The sequence below is a fragment of the Heptranchias perlo genome, chromosome 3, assembly GCF_035084215.1.
Source record: "Heptranchias perlo isolate sHepPer1 chromosome 3, sHepPer1.hap1, whole genome shotgun sequence".
NCBI classification, from domain to species: Eukaryota; Metazoa; Chordata; class Chondrichthyes; order Hexanchiformes; family Hexanchidae; genus Heptranchias; species Heptranchias perlo.
Genome location: NC_090327.1, coordinates 17,809,446 through 17,836,059, shown reverse-complemented (window position 1 = coordinate 17,836,059; position 26,614 = coordinate 17,809,446).

The window sequence follows — 26,614 nt, the reverse complement described above, 5'->3', positions numbered from 1 at the left end:
GAGCACTATGTGAACCAGCCCACAGGTCAAGAGGTTGGCATGCCAACAAGCTGACCTATAGAAAAGAAGCAGGTGAACTCCACCAGTTTGTGGCTGTACACCTCCATCTCAAGAAATAGATACTCCTCTTCACCTTTCCCTGCCCTTTTACCTAATTGTCAATTATAATAATGATAAAGATGGTTTTTATTACTACTAATTTCCAAACCTGAAATGGAAGAACTTACTCCCAGAAGTAAATGATTCAATTTTACAAATTTGAACACAGGCAAGCTTAAAATATCTGAAAAATCGTAGTAAGCATGAAAAACTGAACTATTACATCTCTTCCAATTCACTACAAGAAGAAAATTGATACTAAAATAAGAAATAAGACTCAATTATCTCTTAGGAACCACACATTAGATTGGTGATGTCGAAAGGCTTACCCACCAAACAAACTTTAAACTTTGTTTGGTAAATCATCTATTAAAAAAGTACTATCATATTAAAAAAATATTGGCCTTGAGGACTGGATGGTGCAGTGGGTTACAATTTCGCCATTCAGTTCTGGGACCTGGATTTAAACCCAACCGAATCGGATGGGATGCGAGGATCTTTACACGAAAAGAAATTAAGCTCTCACCCCACTTCCACATCATACAAACCTGCTCCTAGAAGGGCACCAAATTGGTAAACTCCTTTCGAGAATCTGCAGGATGGCTGGTGTGCGAAATGGAAAAGGTTTTACCATAGGGGAGTGTGCTCCCGAGGCTTGGGATGAGGCATGATGTTGGGGCACTGTAGAGCAAACTTTACATCCAACTGTGCTATACTTGACCCAGGAATGTTTAACGCTGATACTGGGTCCGTGAAATGAAAAAAAAATGTATTTCTCAATGCTAATATCCCTTACCTCGATGAGCACTCACAAAAACAAAGGCTAATCAGAGAAGTATTAGCCTTCACCTACACACCACGCATGTGTTAGCTGGAAACGTAAAAGCACAATCCTGCAAACCATTCCCTGACAAGAATGAGTCGTGAATGAATTGATACATTGCCTCTTGTTTTTTTTCTGCCTTACCGTTTTGTCTGTCAGATGTCGCAAAATAGGTCGGACAACAATGATACAGTTGTTCCAGATGCTCTCCCATCTGCTAATACAGCACTGGTTTAATTGGAACTGGCAGTAATTTCTTAATGTTGACAGCTCAACCCAGTTTGTGCATGAATTGTAGTTTGTTCTTCAAGTGGTGCATTACACTTAAAGGAGGCCGCGAAGTGTTAAAAGCTTTCGTAAATGATCATTTGTTTGGCATCTGTTATGGCCGCAGCCATATTCTGATCAAATAATCCCTTTTTGTTTTTACAAAGAATAAGCTTAGAGGTCAAATATTTCCAGTTGGATACCAGCTGGAGCAACACAGTTTTTTAGCCAGGTGTCTACAAAATGAAGCAGGCATGGATTGGGAGGATCCACAGAGGGGGGCCTCCACTGCCAAACCTGGATCTGGGTTGTTTCATTCTAGTTAGAATAGCGGCAGCATTCCTGCATCAAGGGCTTTCAACTTTCCAAAGACAACAATTTCCCAGCATCTTCTGGGACTTCAGGAGCATATACAAATCTCGGAGAATTAAGTTACAATGGAGTTACCAGGCAGCTGCTTCTTACAGCATCCATCAAAGAGAGAGAGAGAGACTCCCGCAGTGCAGCTCGCTGCTACTGATAGCTGAAGCAGAGGAAATTAATTGAGCACGAGAAAAAAACAGAATGAAAGTTCCCTCTTTCTGCCCAGGGCGATCAGCTACTGCCCACATCACAATGTTATCTCATGATGTACAGTGCACCAATTACCCCGCATGTATTTAATATATACAGCACTGCTTTAATATATGTAACAGTGCTTTTAATACATGCAATACTGCTTTTAATATATGCAGCACTGTTTTTAATATATGCAGTCTGCTTTTAAGATGTGTAGCAATGTTTTTAATATATGCAACACTGCTTTTGATATAAGGAACACTGATTTTCATCTATTTAGCTTTCATACATACCAATTATTGGCATTTTACTCTGACAGTCATCGTTTCCCCAGCCCTGTTAATATGTCAGTGTTTGCTGACAGAAACCAGTGCTTTTATTGCCTAAGGTACTTTTGGTTAACTCACTCAAGAACACCCCGAAACCTTCTTATGCACACATTCCCCCCCTTCTGGTTTTCTCCCGGTTGTTGCGAGCCAGCTTCTCCTGCAAGAAGAGTGGGGGTGAGTTAGTGTGTGGTTGTGCAGATGTGTGAGGCAGCTTCATATAGTGGGCATGCTGAGAGGGAGAAGCAGCAAGTTGTGAGCAGGATGGGGAGGTGGGTCATAAGCAAAAAAATGGCTCCAGAGTGAAATGTGAAAGCAGTTAGCAGAGGAGTGGAAATGCTTTCTAGTTGTTACCAGATGAAAGCAGAATGCTGTTTGTGCCTGTTCTGAGGGCAGCAACAGGTGAGGTGCGATTATAATGGGTAGGACGGTTGGTGCAGTGTCTCCTGGTAGTTGGAGGAGACGTGAGACTTCTCACTAAGAACAAAAGATAGCAAGACATCATTCTCACCTTTTCTGTCCAGTTAAGGTCACTGAACTTTCTCTGGCACTGCACACATGCCCTGCGATGATAGTTCTGGTATTTATACTTTCAGCTGTCTTTTTCCAAGTCTGCTGCAGTGTCTGCCTGGGCGCCTGTCTGCCATCTGATGGGTGGAGGACCTGTCTCCAGGCCCTCACCTACTTGGACCTCCACCACAGCATTACTAAAACAGTGCGGGGGTTGGGGGGGGGGTTTCTGGCATGAGGCATTTCTCGCCAAATGTTCCAAATCTGTGGCAGAAATAAGTGAGAAATTAAAAGACATCTCTGCTTTAAGAGGTGCAAGCTCACCTAGACGTTGGATATTAACTAAGCATGGATATCCCACCTTCCAAATCAGCGAGCTGCCAGTCAGCGCCGTAACACGGTAAACGCAAGGGCAGCTCAGCTAATTGACTCAGACCCAACCATCAAAATGGTTCAGGCCTCTCGATGGTGTCATCAGACGGTTGCTCCCACCCACCACTCACCTGGTGTACACCACACATCAGAATCCAACCCCATATCAGTTAGTCCAGTCCTGGAGTATGATTATTTGTAATAATAGAACAGTTGATTAATAATAACATTTGAGGATTTCCTGCTTTATATTTACATCAGTACCAGTGAATGTGGTCGCCCCTAATGATAAGAGGAGGTCCTAATACCACCTCTCCCATTAATCTTGCTCTTCACTGAGGGCCTGCAACACACATTGCTGAAGATGGTACCCCACTCCTGCCTCACTTTCTCAAGAAGAATTCCTACAGCCCCATTGGAGAACGGGGCCTCTATGTAACCTAATCTAGTCCTTGTAGGCTCTTTTAGTGCTCCAACACTTGCTGCTTTGCAATTTTCAAAAAAATTGGTTACCTGCCCCTTTTAAGCTGCTACCAGACTTTAAATCCTGTAGTAAGACATGGGTTCCCACCACACCATGGGTGAGCTCCCAATAAGAGGTGGTTTCCATAAGAACGTAAGAAATAGGAACAGGAGTAGACCACACAGCCCCTCGAGTCTGCTCCGCCATTCAATGAGATCATGGCTGGTCTTCAACCTCAACTCCACTTTCCCACCATATCCCCATATCCCTTGATACCCTTGGTGTCCAAAAATACATAGATCTCGGTCTTGTATATACTCAATGACTGAGCATCCACAGCCCTCTGGGGTAGAGAATTCCAAAGATTCACAACCTTCTGAAAGAAGGACTATTTCCTCATCTCAGTCCTAAATGGCCGACCCCTTATTTTGAGACTATGATCCCTAGTTCTAGACTGTCGAGTTGGGGGATATAGGCCGATTCTGCACAATCTTTCCTCATAGAGCAACCCTCTCATCCCAGGAATCAATCTAGTGAACCTTTATTGTACCCCCTTCTAAGGCGACTATATCCTTCTTTAGGTAAGGAGACCAAAACTTGTACACGGTACTTCAGATGTAGTCTCACCAGAGCCCTATATAATTGCAGCAAGACCTCCTTACTCTTATACTCCAACCCATTGCAATAAATGCTAACATAACATTTGCCTTCCTTATTGCTTGCTGTATGTAATATTAACTTATTGTGATTCGTCTACAAAGATACCCAAATCCCTCTAACTACCAACATTTCTTAGTCTCCCACCTTTTAAAAAATATTCTGCTTTTTTAATCTTCTTACCAAAGTGGATAATTTCACATTTCCCCACATTATACTCCATCTGCCACCTTCTTGCCCATTCACTTAACCTGTTTATATCCCTTTGAAGCCTCTTTGCATTCTCCTCACAGCTTACTTTCCCACCTAGCTTTGTATCATCAGTAAACTTGGATACATTACACTTGGTCCCCTCATCTAAGTCATTGCTATATATTGTAAATAGCTGAGGCCCAAGCACTGATCCTTGCAGCACCCCACTAGTTACAACCTGCCAACCCGTTTGTTCCTCCTCTCTGTTTTCTGTCTATTACTACCCCCAACCCCATGAGCCCTTATCTTACATAACAACCTTTTATGTGGCACCTTATCAAATGCCTTTTGAAAATCCAAATATACTACATCTACTGGTTCCCTCTTATCTACCCTGCTAGTTACACCCTCAAAAAATTCTAATAGGTTGTCAAACACAATTTCCCTTTCATAAAACCATGTTGACTCTGCCTAATCATATTATGATTTTCTAAATGCCCTGTTACTAAGTCCTTAATAATAGATTCTAGCATTTTCCCTACTACTCTTGTCAGGCTAAATGGCCATAACTCCCTGTTTTTTCTCTCTCTCTCCTTTCTTGAATAGCGGGGTTACATTTACTGCTTTCCAATCCGCGGGCACCGTTCTAGAATCTAGGGTATTCTGAAAGATCAAAACCAATGCATCCACTATCTCTGCAACCACCTCTTTTAAAACCCTACGATGTAGGCCATCAGGTCCAAGAGATTTGTCAGCTTTTAGTCCCATTAATTTCTCCAGTACTTTTTCTTCACTAATCTTTATTGCTTTAGTTCCTCACTCTCATTAGACTCTTGGTAGACTCTTCGACAGCACCTCCCAAACCCGCGACCTCTACCACCTAGAAGGACAAGGGCAGCAGGCGCATTGGAACAACACCACCTGCACGTTCCCCTCCAAGTCACACACCATCCCGACTTGGAAATATATCGCCGTTCCTTCATTGTCGCTGGGTCAAAATCCTGGAACTCCCTTCCTAACAGCACTGTGGGAGAACCGTCACCACGCGGACTGCAGCGGTTCAAGAAGGCGGCTCACCACCACCTTCTCGAGGGCAATTAGGGATGGGCAATAAATGCCGGCCTTGCCAGCGACGCCCACATCCCGTGAACGAATAAAAAAAAAAAATCACATTCTCTACCACAGAAGGCGGTGAAGGCCAAGTCACTGAATATATTTAAGAAGGAGGTAGATAGATTTCTAGACACAGAAGGTATCAAGGGGTATGGGGAGAGAGCAGGAATATGGTATTGAGATAGAGGATCAGCCATGATCATATTGAATGGCGGAGCAGGCTCCTATTTTCTATGTTTCTATCACCTGCTATCCAAAAGACTGCAGGGCTTCCACCAGCTAGTGAAATTCCGTCGAATTCTGGAAATAGCCAATTGTACCCATGTTGCTACTCGAGCACCATGCTGCACTGCAAGGCACAAATAGATTGAAAAGCCTTTCACACCTTTATTATCCTGATGGTATGTGACCACCAAGTTAGAATTCTCTGCTTTCCTAGGAATGTCCATGATTTGTATATCTTGCGCCAGTACAACATTTACAAAGTTCTTCCAAGAAGTAGGAAGACTCGATGATTGGCTCCTGGAAGATGTGGTCTACGCATTGCAACAGTGGCTCATGTGGCACATTTGCTTCATTTGACCCCACCCTCCTCCTCAGTCACGCCTGAGAGAGGCTCAGAGTGACTGGTCTTCTCTAAAGACTTCCCATATTCAGCCCCTCACCAATTGTGCTTGGACCTTTACCAAGGGACTGCTCCCTACTGTGTGAATTAGGTAGGTCTCTGCCACTAGAATGTACGGAAGAGAAATCGTTCCTGTTCCTCTTGCTCCCAGAGAGTCTATTGACACCACTGTGTCAGCCAGGGTGGGATTTACGGCAAGACTCACAGCAAACATTCTATATCACAGCAAACAAAGTCTATTTACTCAGCAAACAGAGTCTATTTAAACAGCGCACTACAGCAAACAGTCTACAGAGTCCATTTATAAAGAGTTTCTACAAACTACAGCTAACAGAACTTATGACTGAAACTACAGCAGTCTCCCGATAAAAGCAGGGCGATTTCTCCACCAAAATGCAGTGAGTGGAGGATAGTTACAGAATACAAGATTATGTACGTAAAATCAATCCCAGTCACTTACAGCTGTGTGGTCTCCAGGTGTGTTTGACGGGAGAATTACCCAATCACCTCCATTCTGGACAGGAATAGTTGTGTCGCTATGTGAAGCCTCTTGCTTCTCCACCGCCTGCCTTTTGGATCCTTCATTTGTGAAGGCAGCAACTATAAGAAGAGAGAGCATGTTCATATTATTGTGTGACCATGACAGTACATGCTGCGTGGAATTTTTTTCTTCACTCTCTGGTTGCTGTGAATCTTACCATTTACTTGCCCAGCACATGAATAGCACGTACACTGGAGCATGCAGAGAACATATCAATGTAATGTTTGGATTTAATAACATTGTGAAAATCTCCATGCTTCTCACCGAGGGATTTAATTCCCTTGAGTGTACTATTTTTAGTGCACTGGTTAACACCTTTAACTTCTTCACACTACTATTTTAATGCAGTTGGTAATCTATTTACTTTAAGTGTGTTCATGACTGTTTAGGTAATGAAAACATGTTAACCTGTGTGCAATAAAATTAGCACGCAGAGTAAATTAAACCCCTGAGAGTTTTGCATTTTGATTCAATTCTGTTGATCTGCAAAACTACACACTGTTCATTACAAATTTACAGTGTCAATAATCTTCTGTTTAAAGCCTTGAGCTTGGATTTGCTTCATGCCAAGCTAGTCATTGGCACAGTAAGGCACCCCTGCTCAGTGGTGCCCATAGAAAAAATGATGTACGCTCATGTAAATGTGGGACACAGGGCTTGGCTTTCAACTCTCAGCTGTTGTACATGAAACATACAGGCTCAGAGCTTACGTTTTTATAAATATTAACTTGGAAAAATCTGCTTCTATATTACCATTACAGTTATCATTGTTACTAATCATTAGTAATCATAGTTACTAAAATCGCAGAGTCAAATATTGTGTTTATTTTATATGAAACTTAGTAGCAGTAAAATAAGCAATAAATAAATATTACAAATATTTGTATATAAATATCTGTATATAAATATAAATATATAAATATTTGTAATTCAAAAGCAAAAATATTTAGAGATAGTGTAAAAAGAGCACCATATAAAGAATAGAAGGCAAATACTTTGTTTGTGTGACATTAGTTTGACACTAGTGTGACGCTGAAATGTACAGATCCCACAAAGGATCTGGTTTCTCAGAAGATTATAACATTTCATCAAATTTTTAATGTTAATTATCTTGTACATTTTTTCATTCATGTTCAACTTTTTCCATGCTGTCTCCAGTATTTTCTTATAAAATCCCTGCCACCTATTGTAGAGGAGGTTTATTTTATTGTGAGTTCCAGATCCAGAATATCTATTCATACTCATATCTCCGCCAGTACGTCAGCTGGGAATCTCTTCAGAATTGCTCCTGCTCCGCCATCGTAACTTCGCCATAACTTCCCCCGTGTAAACGAGGCCTCCGCTGCACTTCTGGAAAAGTTACGGTGATGGAGCGGGAGCAGCTCTAAGGCAATTCCCCGCCACGATCATCTTAGTCTGTGTGACAAATCCCGTTGCCGAGTTACACATCCCCTGCTCTTTTTTTCTATGATTTAGTTAACACGACATCATCTGCTTTTGTTGAGAATCCTCTCACTTCCACTACTCTGAAGGGGAACATAATCTAAACTCTGCTCTCACTTAAGGCTGTTAATTTTGAATCTGGGATCTCTCACTCTATGCTAACAGCTCTCAAGTTAAACAGCCTGCTTACACGCACATCTCATGTGCCTCATATAATTTTTTTTAAAGATTTGGATCATGACCCACTTAATTTTCTTTTCTCCAGTAAAAATGAATTCAGCGTTGCTATTTTGTCATGTGAACGTGGGAATACAAGGGAGAGGAAAGGCCATCGAGCCCATCAACCCAACCCATCCAGACAGTACTGCAACCTCATTCACCACTGACCCACTCTCTAACCATCCAGTCTCCTGGGAGAGTGAAATCCAGAGAAGGAAATTTGGAAAAACGCAGGGAAATTCTTCTCCGACTCCACTGTACTCCATATCCCCCGGAAGCCACAGCTAACTAATAATTCAGAGGCCTGGACTAATAATCCAGAGAACAGAGCCTGTGCAGCAGGAGAGACCTGAGGGAGGACGGGCACGCCTACATGTCCTGACCCCCATGGAGGAAATTGTGCTGCAGATCATTGGGCGGGCTGTCGCTGCAGCTGTGACCACATGCCGAGCTGGATGAAGGGGGTCTCTGCATATCTAATGCTCCTTCTTGTTTCCCACATCTCCCTCCTCCCATAATCTTTTCTGACTCACATGTTGCAGATGCTGTCAGCACACACGTCTTACTTGCTCCTCTCCCCATTCCACAACTCAACCCGTTTCCCTTTGTCATTGCAGATACCCAAGAACACGTGGCGGCACCCGAGGAGGAGGAGGAGGACACTGAAGGCACACCGTCACTCGATCTGATACTCGCATCCACCAGCTCAGAGGCCGACACTGCGCGTCCTTTAGAGGCTAGGATAAAGGAGGGATCTGCACGTGGTGAGACACTGGGCACAAGTGAGCAGGAGCCGGGGCAGAGGGAACGGATACTACAGGCGGGAGGGCGCGGTCGCTCACTAGGTCTGCTGCAGAAGAGTCAGATGGGGACTTCGATGGGCCAGGCTACAGAAAATGGCTGATGGGCGTCCACAACCAAATGCTTGGTGCACTGGAAAGCCTGCCAGAAAGCCTGTGTACAATGACAAGGGGTGTGGAGGAGTCCAGCTCCAACTTGGCACAGGGCTTTGCGCAGAGCTTGGAGCCCATCCTTTCCCACATGGAACGGGTGGTCAACTCCATCAGCACACCTGTGGAACCCACCGTGATGCAGCGTCTGATGGCCGTGTCGCGGCTTCCATTGCAGCACAAACAGCTGCCATTGCAGCACAAAGCGATGTGATGAAAGGTCTGCAAGCTACGGTTGAAGCTCAGACTGCTGCAATGGAAGCTCAGACTGCTGCTGTCGTGGCTCTGGGGACCACCGTGGAACGACATCACAGCTCTCCAGCAATCTGTTCTCCAGCCTGCAAGTGTGGATTGCTGAGGCGCTGCCCCGGGAGAATGGCAGTGGTGCCATGGAACACGAACCTTGGGACGACAGCATTCCTGCACCCACCTCTGCCACTCCACTAGTGGCCTTGTTGTTGCCTATCAGCCAGCCAGGACAGACTGCTGCAGCCCATGCCATGGTGGTGCAGTCCGAAGCCGGGCCCTCCCGGCCCAGAGTTGCTTGAGGTCATCCCTCAAGGCCATCTGCAGTTTCCTCAATTCAAGGTCAGCAGCCTCCCACTACCCATGCTCCAGCCATTGGGGATGCACCTCGTAGGAGCACTAGGAAAGGTAAAGGCACACGAGCAACAGGCACTAAGGGAATGCACAAGGGTGATTATTCTCCTTTTGTTTGCATAATTTAATTTGTTAATTGATAAAGAACATAAGAACACAAGAAATAGGAGGAGTAGAACATATGGTCCCTCGAGCCTGCCCCACCAGTCAATAAGATCATAGCTAATCTTCGACCTCAACTCCACTTTCCTGCCCGATCCCCATATCCCATGATTCCCCTAGAGTCCAAAAATCTATCGATCTCAATCTTGGACATATGCAACGACTCAGCATCCACAGCCCTCTAGAGTAGAGAGTTCCAAAGATTCACAACCTTCTGTGTGAAGGAATTCCTCCTCATCTCAGTCTTAAATGGCTGACCCCTTATCCTGCAACTATGCCCCCTAGCTCTAGACTCTCTAGCCAGGGGAAACAACCTCTCAGCATCTACCCTGTCAAGCTCCCTCAGAATCTTATATGTTTCAATGAGATTACCTCTCATACTTCTAAACTCCAGTGAGTATAGGCCCATTCTACTCAACCTCTCCTCACAGGACAACCCTCTCATCCCAGGAATTCATCTAGTGAACCTTCGTTGCACCCCCTCTAAGGGAAGATGTGACTTTGAATTTGCATTTGTGGTGGTTTTTATTTCTGCGGTGAACTGAGGGAGAAAGCAATGTGTAATCAGATGGAAGGTGATTTGATGGTCATGTGGGAGTGGACAGGTGGAGAGTGTAGGACCATTGGTGACTTGGGAGATGTCATTCACATTATTGCTATCGAGCACGAACTAGATGAGCATGCAGAGCCCTTGCGGACAAGGCATGTGTTCCTTGTTGCCCCCTTGTGTCTTCCTCCACTTCCTTCTCCAGCTCCTCCCCATCAGCACTTTTTTTTATTCATTCATGGGATGTGGGCGTCGCTGGCAAGGCCAGCATTTATTGCCCATCCCAAAATGCCCTTGAGAAGGTGGCGCTGAGCAGCCGTCTTGAACCGCTGCAGTCCGTGTAGTGAAGGTTCTCCCGCAGTGCTGTAAGGAAGGGAGTTCCAGGGTTTTGTCCCAGCGACGATGAAGGAATGGCGATATATTTCCAAGTCGGGATGGTGTGTGACTTGGAGGGGAACGTGCAGGTGGTGTTGTTCCCATGTGCCTGCTGCTCTTGTCCTTCCAGGTGGTAGAGGTCGCGGGTTTGGGAGGTGCTGTCGAAGAAGCCTTGGTGAGTTGCTGCAGTGCATCGTGTAGATGGTGTGCTGGTGGTGAAGGGAGTGAATGTTTAGGGTGGTGGATGGGGTGCGGGCAGCTTTGTCCTGGATGGTGTCGAGCTTCTTGAGTGTTGGAGCTGCACTCATCCAGGTAAGTGGAGAGTATTCCATCACACTCCTGACTTGTGCCTTGTAGATGGTGGAAAGGCTTTGGGGAGTCAGGAGGTGAGTCACTCGCCACAGAATACCCAGCCTCTGACCTGCTCTTGTAGCCACAGTATTTACGTGGCTGGTCCAGTTAAGTTTCTGATCAATGGTGACCCCCAGGATGTTGATGGTGGGGGATTCGGCGATGGTAATGATGTTGAATGTCAAGGGTAGGTGGTTAGACTCTCTCATGTTGGAGATGGTCATTGCGGGCACGAATGTTAGTTCCTCTTCCTCCACCTCTGGCTCAGGGTCTTGCCGGATCATCGGTGGTAAGGGCTGGTCCCTCATAAGGGCGAGGTTGTGCAGCATGCAGTATACCACGACGAATCTTCCCACCCGCACAGCGAAGTACTGCAGGATTCCTCCAGAACAGTCCAGGCAGCAGAAGCGTTGCTTTAGGAGGTCTATGGTGTGCTCGACGGCATTTCGTGTGGCAGCATGGCTCTCATTGGCCGCACTGGAGTCATAAGTCACCACATGAGGAGATAGCCCTTGTCACCCAGTAGTCAACCTTTGACTTGCTGAGCCAGTTGAAAGATAGCTGGCACGTTGGACTGCCGCATAATGAAGGCATCGTGACTGCTCCCAGGGTAGTGGGCATCGACCTCCATAATTCGATGCATGTGGTCGCACACCAGCTGCACGTTCAGGGAGTGGAACCCCTTTCGGTTCATGAAGATGGCCGAATTGATATGTGGAGCATGCATGGCAATATGCGCGCAGTGAATGGCACCCTGCATCATGGGGAAGCCTGCAATGCGAGCAAACACTCGTGCTCGCTCGTTCCACTTGTATCTATCAAGAAGGAACGTGATGAACCTGTTCTGCATCTCATATAGTGTGTCCCTGACCTCCCTTATGCAGCAGTGCACTAAAAACTGCAAGATGTTGCACACATCGCCAGAAGAGGCCTGAATGGATCCAAAGTCATAGAGGTTCAGCGCCACGGTTACCTTCATAGCCACAGGCAATGCTGTCCTTGCCCTGCTCTGAGGCTGCAGTTGTGACTGCAGCAGGTGACAGATCTCCATCACGACCTCCTTGGTGAACCTCAGCCGTCGGATGCACTGCTCTTCGCTCATGTTGAGGGAAGAGTATTGTTCCCTGAAGTTCCACATGGGATATGGCCTCCTGCTCAGTGCCCTGTGCCTCCTCCTCCTCGCAGCTTGACTACCCCTGCGTGGCCTCTCTGCGTGCTCCCAGTCATGTTCAATGCCCAGCGGGAGCCCGAGCAGTCACCCATGGTTGCTAAGAATCTTGTTCAAACACTGTTGTATATTAAACCAACCTTAAGGCAGTACCTGCCAAACCGCTCTCAAATGTATTGTAGCAACTCTCTATAAGTAGAGGGAGCCTCAACACTTTCTATTCTACCAGCAGCCAGAAGCAATAATCCAGCAACTAACCTGCAACACCTGCACAGTCCCTTCAAATAGTACTGGTGGGGGGTCCTCCAGGCAATCTAAGACACATTCAGGTGTGTGTGATTGGAGCGTTAAGTCCCAAAATGGTGTCTATCACTTTAAATCAGGGTTGCACACTGATTGTACACATTTTCTCCCTACCTCACATGCTGTCGGCGTTTGTTCTCTGCTCATGCGCTAATACCTTTACCAGGATGGCGTCTGGTGCATGTCACGCCAGAAGCATGCGTGCGCATCCAAGATGCCATCTTGGAACTCCAAGAGGCCACATAGCGCCGAAACAATTGGCGCTGCACGGCCCAATTTCTAGCCCGTTGAATCTTAACCGCCCTCTGAAGTGGGCCAGCAAGCCACTTGGTTGTATCAAACAACTTATCTTAACCACACAGACTGCAGCGGTTTAAGAAGGCGGCTCACCACCACCTTCTCAGAGCAACTGGGGATGGACAATAAATGCCAGCCTTGCCTGTGACACCCACATTAAAAACAAAAACAAAAAGATTACCCTCTATAACTGGAAAGGTCATGTTCTCTCAGGAATTTGACGAGTTCCCTTTAAAGGATTCGGTGACCCCTTACTCATCATATGCTCCAGACGCTGATGATACTCTATGAAAAGAAATATTTCCTGGCATTTAACCTAACTCTTTGCCTATAGATTTTATATGCAGGCACTCTAGTCCGACCATCCACATTCACCTCATGTAACATATTCAACCGGACTGAGCTTCGATCTTCATCTCCCTTACAGCATAAATGGGGCGATACTGGGACAAAAATAGCCCAAAAAAGAGCTGACTTACTGCCCGAGGCCAAGCAGGCCTTGGTATAATTAGCCAGCACTTCCCGGAAACAGGCAGGAGCCTCATATATATATTTACATTAGGGTCCTATGGTGTATTTCAGACCCCAAAGCCATTTTAGAGTAAGTCAGCACTGCCACTTCTGATTCTTAAAGCCCACCCATTATTCATGGCAGATATGGGTGGGAAATGGTTGGGTCCAACACCACTTAAAGGGCACTTACCTGCTATAATCTAGATCGTTGGAATGGTTTAGTGGACATCTTGCTTGAATTTCTCTGTAGTATGTGGCTGCAGAATCACTTCCTTTTTTATTATAGTTGCTGTACAAATCTCAGAAAGCTCAAAGGGGTACTGGCTACATCAGAAAATGACATCCTTTTGCCCACTCCATGCTGGCTAGAAGAAGAGGAGGAAGAGAAGCAGCAGCAACAGGTGGAAGGATCAATTAAGCCTTGATCCAGAGCTGGATGCCAGTGAGGAGGTAAGAGTTAATGGAATTGACATCAGGCCAGCATTCGATCAAGTAGAGCACCAAGAAACTCTGGCAAAACTGAGTTCAATGCAGACCAATGGGGAAAACCTTCCAATTGCTGGAGTCATACATGACACAAAGAAAGATGGTCATGGTTTTCAGAGACCGGCCATCACAGCCTCGGGTCATCACCGTAAGAGTTCCTCAGGGAAGTGTCCTCAGCCCAACCTTCTTCAGCTGCTTCATTAATTCCTGGGATGAGAGGGTTGTCCTATGAGGAGAGATTGAGTAGAATGGGCCTATACTCTCTGGAGTTTAGAAGAATAAGAGGTGATCTCATTGAAACATACAAGATTCTGATGGGGCTTGAGAGGGTAGCTGCTGAGAGTTTGTTTCCCCTGGCTGGAGAGTCTAGATCCAGGGGGCATAGGCTGAGGATAAGGGGTCAGCCATTTAAGACTGAGATGAGGAGGAATTTCTTCACTGAGGGTTGTGAATCTTTGGAATTCTCTACCCCAGAGGGCTGTGGATGCTCAGTGGTTGAATATGTTCAAGGCTGAGGTCGATAGATTTTTGGACTCTCGGGGAATCAAGGGATATGGGGATCGGACAGGAAAGTGGAGTTGAGGTAGATGATCAGCCATGACCTTATTGACTGGCAGAGCAGGCTTGAGGGGCCGTATGGCCTACTCCTGCTCCTATTTCTTATGCTCTTATGTTAATAACCATCTCTCCTTCATAAAAGGGTAAAATTTTGGAGTCTATTATTAAGGAGACAGTAGCAGAACATTTGGATAAACATAATCTATAGGACAAAGTCAGCATTGGTTTACGAAGGGGAAGTCATGTCTGACAAATTTGCTTGAGTTCTTTGAGGGCATAACGTACAGGGTGGATAAAGGGGAACCAGTGGACGTAGTGTATTTAGACTTCCAGAAGGCATTCGACAAGGTGCCACATAAAAGATTATTGCTCAATATGGGATTAGATTAGACAGGGCTTGATGGCTGGCGCGGACACAATGGGCCGAAGGGCCTCTATCCGTGCTGTATAACTCTATGACTCTATGATCTATGACTCTAAGATAAAGAATCACTGGATTGGGGGTAATATTCTGGCATGGGTGGAGGATTGGTTATCTAACAGGAAGCAGAGAGTTGGGATAAATGGTACATTCTCGGACTGGCAACCAGTAGCCAGTGGTGTTCCGCAGGGGTCGGTGCTGGGTCCCCAACTCTTTACAATCTATATTAACGATTTGGAGGAGGGGACCGAGTGTAACGTATCAAAGATGGGAGGGGAAGTGGAGTGTGAGGAGGACATAAAAAACCTACAGGGGGATATAAACAGGCTGGGTGAGTGGGCGGAGATTTGGCAGATGCAATACAATATTGGAAAATGTGAGGTTATGCACTTTGGCAGGAAAAATCAGAGAGCAAGTTATTATCTTAATGGCGAGAAACTGGAAAGTACTGCAGTACAAAGGGATCTGGGGGTCCTCGTGCAAAAAAATCAAAAAGTTAGTATGCAGGTGCAGCAGGTGATCAAGAAGGCCAACGGAATGTTGGCTTTTATTGCTCGGGGGATAGAATATAAAAACAGGGAGGTATTGCTGCAGTTATATAAGGTATTGGTGAGACCGCACCTGGAATACTGCATACAGTTTTGGTCTCCATACTTAAGAAAAGACATACTTGCTCTCGAGGCAGTACAAAGAAGGTTCACTCGGTTAATCCCGGGGATGAGGGGGCGGACATATGAGGAGAGGTTGAGTAGATTGGGACTCTACTCATTGGAGTTCAGAAGAATGAGAGGCGATCTTATTGAAACATATAAGATTGTGAAGGGGCTTGATCAGGTGGATGCGGATGGATGTTCCCAAGGATGGGTGAAACTAGAACTAGGGGGCATAATCTTAGAATAAGGGGCTGCTCTTTCAAAACTGAGATGAGGAGAAACTTCTTCACTCAGAGGGTAGTAGGTCTGTGGAATTTGCTGCCCCAGGAAGCTGTGGAAGCTACATCATGAAATAAATTTAAAACAGAAATAGACAGTTTCCTAGAAGTAAAGGGAATTAGGGGTTACGGGGAGCGGGCAGGAAATTGGACATGAATTTAGATTTGAGGTTAGGATCAGATCAGCCATGATCTTATTGAATGGCGGAGCAGGCTCGAGGGGCCGATTGGCCTACTCCTGCTCGTATTTCTTATGTTCTTATGTTCTTATAAGGTCTGGATTAGGGACTGTTCACTGACTGTTACACAGTGTTCAATTTCATTCACAACTCTTCCAATAAGCAGCTTGTTCCAGCCTAGAGCAGGACTTGGACAACATCCAGGCTTGGGCTGACAAGTGGCGGGTCCGAGACATTCTTTAAAATTAATTTTTTTGAATTGCACAGCAGGCTCAAAGCACAGCTGTGGAAAACCCTAGTGAAAGAAACAATCCTTCTATACTGAGAACAAAAGATATACTGTGGCGCAGGACTAAAATATTAGTGAACAGTGGAAGTACGTAGCTAATAACTCAACTAGCTCCATTTTTCAATACAAGATATAAGAACATAAGAGATGGGAGCAGGAGTAGGCCATTCGGCCCTTCGAGCCTGCTCCGCCATTCAATGAGATTATGGCTGATCTGATTCTGGCCTCAACTCCACTTTCCCGCCTGTTCCCCATATCCTATGACTCCTTTGCTGATCAAAAATTTGTCTAACTCAGCCTTGAATGTATTCAATAACTTGCCACTACTGCTCTTTGGGGCAAAGAATTCCAAAGGTTCACAACCCTCTGAGAGAAGAAATTTCTCCTCATCTCCATCTTAAATGGGTGACCCCTTATTCTGAGACTATGCCCCCTAGTTTTAGATTCCACCATGAGGGGAAACACCCTCTCAGCATTTACCCTGTCAAGCCCCCTCAGAATCTTATATGTTTCAATAAGATCTCCTCTCATTCTTCTAAACTCCAATGAGTATAGACCTAACCGTTTCAATCTTTCCTCATAAGACAACCCTTCCATACCCGGAATCAACCTAGTGAACCTTCTCTGAACTGCCTCCAATGCAAGTATATCCTTCCTTAAATAAGGGCACCAGAACTGTACGCAGTACTCCAGGTGTGGTCTCACCAGCACCCTGTACAGTTGTAGCATGACTTCCCTGCTTTTATACTCCATCCCCCTTGAAATAAAAGGCCAAATTCCATTTGCCTTCCCAATTACCTGCTGCACCTGTATGCTAACTTTTTGTGTTTCATGAACGAGGACATCCAAATCCCTCTGCACCGTAGCATTCTGAAGTCTTTCTCCATTTGTATAATATTTTGCTTTTTTATTCTTCCTACCAAAGTGGATGACTTCACATTTTCCCACATTATACTCCATCTGCCAAATTTTTGCCCACTCACTTAACCTGTCTATATCCCTTTGCAGACACTTTGTGTCCTCCTCACAACTTACTTTTCCACCTAGCTTTGTATCATCAGCAAATTTGGCCACAGTACACTCGCTTCCTTCATCCAAGTCATTGATTTATATCTACTCCAAATCATGTTTTCATAGATGTACAGTGATATAGCAAGTTATGCTCCAATAAAACAAAAGCAAAATACTGCAGATGCTGGAAATCTGAAACAAAAACACAAAATGCTGGAAACGTTTTAGATCAATGACCTTTCATCAGAACTGGAAGATGTTAGAGATAAACAGCTTTTAAGTAAATACAGATCCAGGGAAAAGGGAGGGCAGGGGGTGTGGACAGGGAAGGAACAAAAGGGAAAGGTCTGTGATAGGGTGGAAGGCAGGAGTGATTACATGACAAAGGGATGATGGTGCAAGGCAAAAGGGAGTGATAACGGGACAAGTATAGAAACAAAAGCTGGGTCCAGAGGAGGTGTAAATGGCAACAGCGGAATAGCAGATGGGGAAGGAAGCATGGAGATTCTGGAAAAGAGGAGAAGCCTCTCGTGTTCCTGGAACATGGCGGAGAAAGGCGGGTAGACCCCAGGGGTTCGGACCACCCATGGGGTCTACCTGTGCATGGCAGTGTATCGATAGGGGGTCCCTACCCCAAGCATCAGCCCACACCTCCTCCACTCCCAGCGACTCTGGTGCAGCTATCCTCTATTACCAGTACCTACTATCTGAGAGAAAATAGGAGCGGCGGTGAAGATCTAAAGTTGCTAAACTCAATGTTAAGGCCGGAAGGCTGTCAAGTGCCTCGTAGGAAGCATTACATTCCAATAATATCAGCTTGGGGTTTCAATCACCGCTTCATTGATATCAATGAAATCTATTTTGCTCTTCATCCATTGACTTCCACTATAATACAGATCAATAAAGATGGAATTGCTAACTGCTATCCTAGCACCATGCAAATTATTCAAGGATACAGGAGATCTTACAAAACTTAAAACACGTTGGTAAGTTATTAGATGAAATCACGTGGGGATGATTTTACTCCAGGGTAGAATGAGAGCTCAACTTTGGTAATGTTGGGGCCTCTGCCCACCTAACGCCCATGTCACCTGACCCCAGTTTTCGTCCGTGCCTCAGGTTCATTAAACTAATTTTGACCAGCTACCTCAGGGACAGTTAAAGAGGAGTTTTTTTGAAAAAGAAACCTAAGTGTTGTGAGGCTAGGGAGTTGAATCGATTATCCCGCAGTCAATTCAATTTCCTTTGAGCTATTTAAAATTTAAAGCTCCCCTTCCGCATGCCACAGCAATATTTTACTTTAAAAATGTGCTGCTGTTCCTAGCGTCCAACGTTCCCACAGCACAAATGATTGGAAATATGTCGTATGATGGATTCCCACCATTTACATGTCGTTACAATATGCCTGCCCATATTTATGTGGATGCCCAATATCACTTTCAACAGAAAATTCCAGAAGTAGCGTCAGGTGGTAGGGAGCTGGTGGAACAGCTTCCTGCCTGATTTTCCACCCCCACTCAATGGAGTTACTGGGGAGCAAAGTAACTCAAGAGGAAGATCAGCCTCAGTTTATAAAGTCTGAAGCAGTAAGTAGTAGCCACACAAATTCCCATCGGTCTGCACTGTACCATATTAGGGGAGATTATCTTGAATGTATGTTACTTTCTTTGGCACGTTTTCTCCTTTTTACCAAATACCTGGAAATGGCATGCACCTCAACTCTTGTGAAATTGGTGAAAATGTGCCATTGAGGCCTATCCCTGCCTTACCATTCCGACCAAGATTTCCCTCCCCCTGCCTTACCATTCCGACCAAGATTTCCCTCCCCCTGCCTCGCCGTCCCGATCAGGATTTCCCTCCCCCTGCCTCGCCGTCCCGACCAGGATTTCCCTCCCCCGCCTCACCATCCCAACCAGGATTTCCTTCCCCCTGCCTCACCATCCCAACCAGGATTTCCTTCCCCCTGCCTCTGCAAGGACTGCCACTAGCCATTCCTTCTCCATCCGCCACATGCAATGGTGGCAGGGGAATCCAAGTCCCCTGAGAATTCCCCTCCTGTCCGCCCTACCTACTGATGTTTCCCAGGGACGCCATGTGGAAGGTGGTGGTAGACCTTGGGAAATGGAAGTAAAGGCCCAGGGTTTCACCAGTGTAGGGAGAGGGGTCTTGTACTGGCCTCCTCTCTCTCCAGTTGACTCCTGTGACTTACCCAGTGAAAGCATCGATCTCCCTGAGGCCTTCGGTGGGTCTTCATTTAGATTTTCGAGGTGCTTCTTCCCCTTTAAGATCCCTCGCCAGATGTTCTGGTGCTGTGGCTGCATCCCTGCAGCAGCACCGCCAGGATTTGTCACTCTTGCATTGCCGGGCTCCCTCTTGACGTCAAGAATCCTGCTGGGAGCCCATTGTGCATATATAATAAGCTTTGATCCAGAAGAATGAGTCAGAGCTGGGGCGCATATGATGGGGGGATCGGAATTCCAAATATACAAATTTCCACCTTTGCAAACCAAGATGTGTTTAGAGCAGCCTTCAAAACTACGGAGTCCAAATTTGTACTTTGATTTAATTCCACATTGCATTAAGTTGGAGCTAAAATATAATTGTTCACTTTACTCCTTTGAAAGTAAGGATCCAGGTTCTCTTTTTGTTACAGAAAAAGGGCTTGCTGGAGCCACTTTTTTATAAATTCTGGACACATTTTACCAACAGGAGGTGCCAGAAACAAATTGATTCGTTCATTCAACCATTATTTCCCTAAGAAACTTAAGTCAGTTTTCTGCCACTTAGAGCTGACACCTTGTATGCTGTCAACCTATTAGAAGACATGATGGCTCATCTGACAAGATGAAAATCAAGCTTCACCCTCTTAAGTTCAGGTCAGAGAAGTTCTGGGCTTTCCTTCTCCCCTGTCGGCTCCTTTCAGGCCCAAGTTGCTGATTTCGTTGGCTTCAGTCGACAGTGTGTAAGTTATTGTATTATTGCAGCCTCTGGTGCACTGACTGTAAGGTAAGGCCAGATAGTTTTTTCCCTGTTGATGAGGCTGATTCGAATCATAATTAAACAGAGATGTACTTGTCAGTCCTGTCAATTCCATTCCAAACATGCCCCTCATTTCAATGAGTTCTTTTATGATAATTATAAAATGTTACAGCTTACATTAATCGTCAGGACAGTGTGTGGTGTCAAATGAAAAGCTACTTAATATTTATGGTCTGTTGGCACGGATGTGCCCATGGCTCCTTTAGCGAGGAATGCTCTGGAGAATGCAATCAGTTTGTGAATGGCCAGTAATAATCAAACCTGGCTTCTGCATGGTCTTGGGGAAGCTAGCTGTGAACACAAGGATAGAATCATGGGGGAGCTGGAAGCAATAATTCATAGCGAGGAGGGAGATGTACTGTACATGGCTACATAAAGAACAGGACTGGCAGTTAAATATTGGAGGCTATATGTATTTAGAAAGGATAAGGGTGTGAGGGGTAGCTGTACTAATTAGAGGCAGCATAATGGCAATAGAAAAAAGGACATAAATAATATTAAGATCGATACAGAATTGAGACAAAGGATAAGAAGGGATTGATCACGTTAATAGGTATATTCTACAGACCACCTAATGAGTAAAATCATTGAATAATAATCATGGGAGATTTCAACTACCCTCAAATAAACTGCTCACCAATGGCTCACCTGACGAAGGAGATAATCTCCGAAAGCTTGTGATTTTCAAATAAAATTGTTGGACTATAACCTGGTATTGTAAGATTCTTTACATTTGTCAACCCCAGTCCATCACCGGCATCTCCACATCATCCCAAATAAACTGGCAAGAAGAGGTAGGGAAAGGGGAATGGAGTTTTCACAGTGTGTTCAGGATTCCTTTCTTACCCAGTATGTGAGAAGCCCAACAAGAGAGGAATCACTGCTGGATCTAGTAATGGGAAATGAACTAGAGCAGATGGGACAAGTAAGCATAAGGGCACATCTAAGCAATAGCGATCATAACATAATAAGGTTTAAAATAATGATTGAGAAAGACATAAGTAGGACAAAGACCTAAGTAATAGATTGGAAAAGAGCTAATTTTGAGGGGATGAGAATGGAACTAGGGTAAGTAAACTGGAAAAAATATGTTGACAGACAGAGATAGAACAGCAGTGGGAAATATTTAAAACGGTGATCAATAGAGTTCAGGAGAAATATATTCCTCTAAAAAACAAGAACAAACTAGCCAATAATGAAACACCATGGATGAATAAACAGATAAGGATTAAGTTGAAACTAAAGAAAAAAGCATGAGCATATAGACAATAAAGGAAAGGAAGACAAAAGAGAATTCGAAAAGGTTAGGAAAGAAGTCAAGAAAAGAATTAGGAAAGCAAAGAGGAACTACGAAATTAAATTATCAAGAAATATAAAAAGAAATAGTAAAATATTCTACAGACACATAAATAACAAAAAAAAATCAGGATAGGGATAGGGCCACTGAGGAATGCACAAGATAAGCTCACAGGCAATGACAGCGAAATGGCAGAAATATTGAATAGTTACTTTGCCTCAGTATTTACTAAGGAAGCTGTAAGAATAAGGTTTGAAACAAGCATAGACAAGAATACCAGCTCGCATAGCGCCAAGCATCTTAGCAAGAGGGCGGATGTTAAAGGGGGGCGAAGTTCAGCATCTCTGAGAAAGTTAACTTACAGAAACCCAAGAGGTCAATGAAAGAATGCTGAGGCGTTAGAATGGTGAAAAACAACCAAAAGTCAAGAAACAGTTCATGTCAGAGAGTGGCTAAGAAATCACACACTGAGACCTGATAACAGTGAAAGGCTTTATAAAAAGTAGACATAATGGGACCTTGCAAGATCATCCTCGGTTGTTTTCACAGAGTCAGCACAGTGGGATGTTTTATAGCCAGGAGTTAAGGACAGAGATGCTTACATGCAGATCAACACAGCCAAATAGTATAAAGATAGGGCTTTAACAAAAAGCAAATATAAATGAAAAACATGACAGTCTGTCAAACGCCCTTGTGCATACCCTTCGTGCACATAAAACCTTCGCCTTTCTCTTACGACTACTTCTACATGGTACATCCCCTGTGGCTGCAGCAAAGGTACTGGCAGGTTGCTCATGTTCATGCCCTGATTGCTTAGATGCTTTGGACCTGGGTTTTGGTGCCCGTGAGGGCCCCTCCAAAGACTGCTCCACCTGCACTTGTGCAGAGGCAGACTTGGCCACCTGGAGAGATGGCAGCATTATAGGTACTGGTTGAGAGGAGGGCAACGGGTGAGACGTGGGAGTGCTTTGATTGGCGTCCCCACTTCCATGTCCCCTTTTGCCATCATTCCTCCCCTGGGCCAGGGCCTCATCAATCCTACCACTCTGCTGGACAACAGTTTGGAGGACATGTGAGATGCCTTGTAAGGCCAGTGCTGGTGTATCTGTCTGCCTGTCTAAGGTGGCAGAATGTTGTTCACTGTGAGTCCAAATGACCGTTGTCAGGGCCTGAATGGGCTCATTTGTGAGCCGTGCTTGAAGCTCAATGGAGGCTAGCCTTCTCTCCATCGCAGACATTCCTGCACTTACCTGTGACACTATCTTAGAGAGTTGCTCATGTCCCTGTGACACTATCTCAGAGATTCCCTCCCGCACCTGTGCCACCATTCCACTTATGCAGGAGTTGGACTCCTCCATCCTCTGCGCCCTCCCGCACCTGTGCCACCATTCCACTTATGCAGGAGTTGGACTCCTCCATCCTCTGCGCTATTGTGGAGAGTGCGTGTGGCACCTGTTCCAGTACCTCGCAAATGTGCTGCTGTCCCTCAATCATTCTCCTTTTAAAGGATGGCCCCCGGAGTTCGGTATCTGCGTCCAGCTGAGCAGAGCCTGGAGAGTAGTGCTCCCACCGACACGGACTCTCCACAGCTGCCCCCGCCACCAGTGTCTGCTCACGCTCACTTGTGTGTGGTAACTCACCAGGTGCGAACCCAACTAACTGAGTACTAGGACCCACCGAAGTGTGAGTATCTGCACTGGTAGGTGGCTCACTAAGATATGACGGTACACCCTCAGAGGCCGGCAGGTCCTCTGAGGAATCGCCCTCTGCCGTCACTGCGGTCGCTGAAGGCCCTGTAAGAGAACAGAAGGCAATATTAAGCATCATCACAGATGTGTAATGTTGCGATGAGCATACGGAGGTGTTGGAGATGGCAAGGCATGTTAACATCAATTCATATTGTGTGTGATGAATGTTAAAGTTGTGTCACCAGACGTTTGTGGGGTGCCAGTCTCACCGTCCCCGACGGACAGGCACTCGAGGGTATGGCTGAGCTCCAGTGCCTCCTGCTCCGCGTCTGTGAGGACCACTATTTGTTGTGGCCCCTCCTCCAGTCCACGCCCTCTCGTGTGCATTTTGCACTCTCTTCTCCTAGAGGGGAGAAAGTACAGATGTGTGAGTGAGTGATGGTGAAGTGGCCAACCGATGAGTGCATTGCTCTGGGTGAGGCTGACCGTGAAAGAAGTGCATCAGAGGGTGAGTATGAGACAGAGCCATGACATTGTATGAGGATTGGGGTGAGTGGTAGTGGTGGGGTGAGTAATGGGGAGGTGAGGAAGTGCTGAGGAAGAGCAGGTAAGTTGAGGATGAACCTTAAATGGGTGTGAGGAGTGATGTGATAGTGTAGTGTTGGCAGTGCAGAATGAGTTGTGGGGTGGGGGCGGTGATGTGGAAGGCGGAATATAGGAGAATCAGTAAGTGTACTCACTTTAGCTGATCTGGTTAGCGTCATTGAAGCGCTTCCTGCACTGGATCCAGGTGTGGGAGATGTTGCTGCTGCTGGTGACCTCCTCTGCCACCTCAAGCCAGGCCTTCTTGGTGGCAGAGGCAGGCCACTTCCTCCAGTCCGCAGGGTAAAACACATCCTCCTCCTTCTCACTCCGTCCAGTAACACCTGGAGTGAGGCATCGTTAAATCTTGGAGCAGCCTTGCCCCTGTGCTGCTCCATTGTGATTTCTGGGTCTTTGCTCCAGCAAAAGCCTTTGGAGCAATGGCCCTTTAAATAGAGCTCCTCCAGCTGACAGCCTGTGATGCGGGTGCGCAGTCTGCGCAGCTTTCCGACGGCAAATCTGGAAGCCACGTTAAGTGGCACCAATTGAATTGCGATCGCGTGGGAAACGGACATTTTTTATAGGTCGGGTTACCCACACGCCCATTCGTGTCGTTGGACGATGGAAGAGTTAATAAATTTAGAATACCAGTTAATAAAGCTCCTTGATAGAAAAAGCAGAAAACCTAGACCAGCTAGGAGAGTTGATTAAGGCACTAACCAATGAAAGGCATGTGAGAAAGGAAAAGTGGAAAGCTATAGACGTGTTATGGCAAGGACAGCAAATTATAAAACTTCAGAAACAATTAGAAAACAGGACGGCCAGCATAGTGTAGCAGGAGCAGGAGATCATACTCAATGTCAAAAGAAAATACAGGAGCTGGAGGAAAGATTAAAATCCGAGATAGACACTCTGAGATAGGAGATAGAATTCCTAAAGAAATGTTTAGATCACTCCGATCCTACCCTTCCCCAGCATTCCCCCCGCCCCCCCCCCCCGCCGACCCCCAGAGTGGAGGCATGAACAGCTCAGCGCCACCCCATGAAAGTCAGGGACAGATGAAATGGCAATATAAAGCCTCTCCAGTCAAGGGAGCCTTATGTGCGTTGCACCAGGACCCTTACGGAAGACCCCACACCAAAACACGGGTCGGAGACCGCCCAAAAATATTGCTAGTAGATACTGGTGTGTCACATACCGTGGTATGGGCCGCACTTGAACAACAATTTGAACTTGAAGGCACAATAGAGCTGGGGGTTTTGGAGGAGGAGGAGGAGGTACGAGGAAGATGGCAGAGACGGAAGTCACCTTAGGGGATGTTAACACTCATCACATGGTAGCGTGGACTCAAAAAACGACAGGAGACGGAGGATGGTATCTTAGGAGTAGATTGGATGAGAAAGAACAATGTGGTAGTGGACATAGTAAGTATGTGTTTGTGGCAAATGGGTGCAGACTCTCCGCAAGGAGGGCTGCTGATAAACCAGGACCGGATGAACCTGGTCAATAGGGATACAAGGTCAATATGACCTAGCAGTGTGCCTCCGACACCGACGGAGAGAATTTGATCCACTGCTAAAGACCGCCCTCTGTTGGGCACAACACAAGAATGAGAGTGGCAGAATAGACCAAGCAGTACATGACCTGACCCACCCCGACCAAACCGACAATACCGTTTCCCAACGGAAGCAGAGATACCGATAGCGATGGGTGTGGAGTCACTGGTCGAACAGGGAGTCCGGAGAAAGACTTGTAACTCCCCAATTTGGCCTGTCCATAAACCCAATGGTTCATGCTGGTTAACCATTGATTACGAGAGGTTAGCAAATACTGTCCGGTGGTATCTCCAACAGTAGCCTCCTCCCTTGAGACACCGATGAAAACATCAGCTGAATTTAAGATATTTACGGTCTTGGATGTTTCAAATGGATTCCGATCCATCCCCTTGACCAGTCAGTGCCATATAAATTTGCTTTCACCCTACAGGAGCAACAGTGTACCTAGCTCTGTTTACCACAGGGATTTCACAACTCCCCCTCCATTTTTCATCAAATGTTGAAGGACATTTTGACCGAATTTTCTGACAAGTAGGCAATAGTCCAGTATGCGGCTGATATTTTGTTACGTGCTGAGACTATGGAACAACTTTACAATCTATTAAAAGAACTGTTAGAAGTGATCGCATTGAGTGGATTAAAATTAAACCCAAAAAAAAAACACAAGTCGCCTGTGATCAGGTAGACTATCTTTAACTGGAGGCCAAACAACAAAGCAAGCTGAATTAGCCGCGGTGGCCTATGTCCTCCAGATCGATGTAGGGCGACGAGCCCTGGCCATTTTCTCTGACAGCCATTTAATTTATTTGTCACTGACTGATTATTCACCTATCTGGGAGAAACGAGGGCTCACCTCAGTGAATGGAAAGCCATTACCCACCGCTGACCTCTTACAAAGAACTTTGGAACTGGCCCGAAATCAAACACATTTGGTAGCTATTGTAAAGGCTACCAAATGTGCTATTGTAAAGGCACATTCTAAAAACATGCCATGGGCGGCAGAAAATGGAAAAGCTGATTTATTGGCTAAAGCTTTCCAGCAGAGTGGCGAATGGTCAGCCCCGCCCATTAGCGAGCGACCTCACATGGCTCATGTCCGAGCG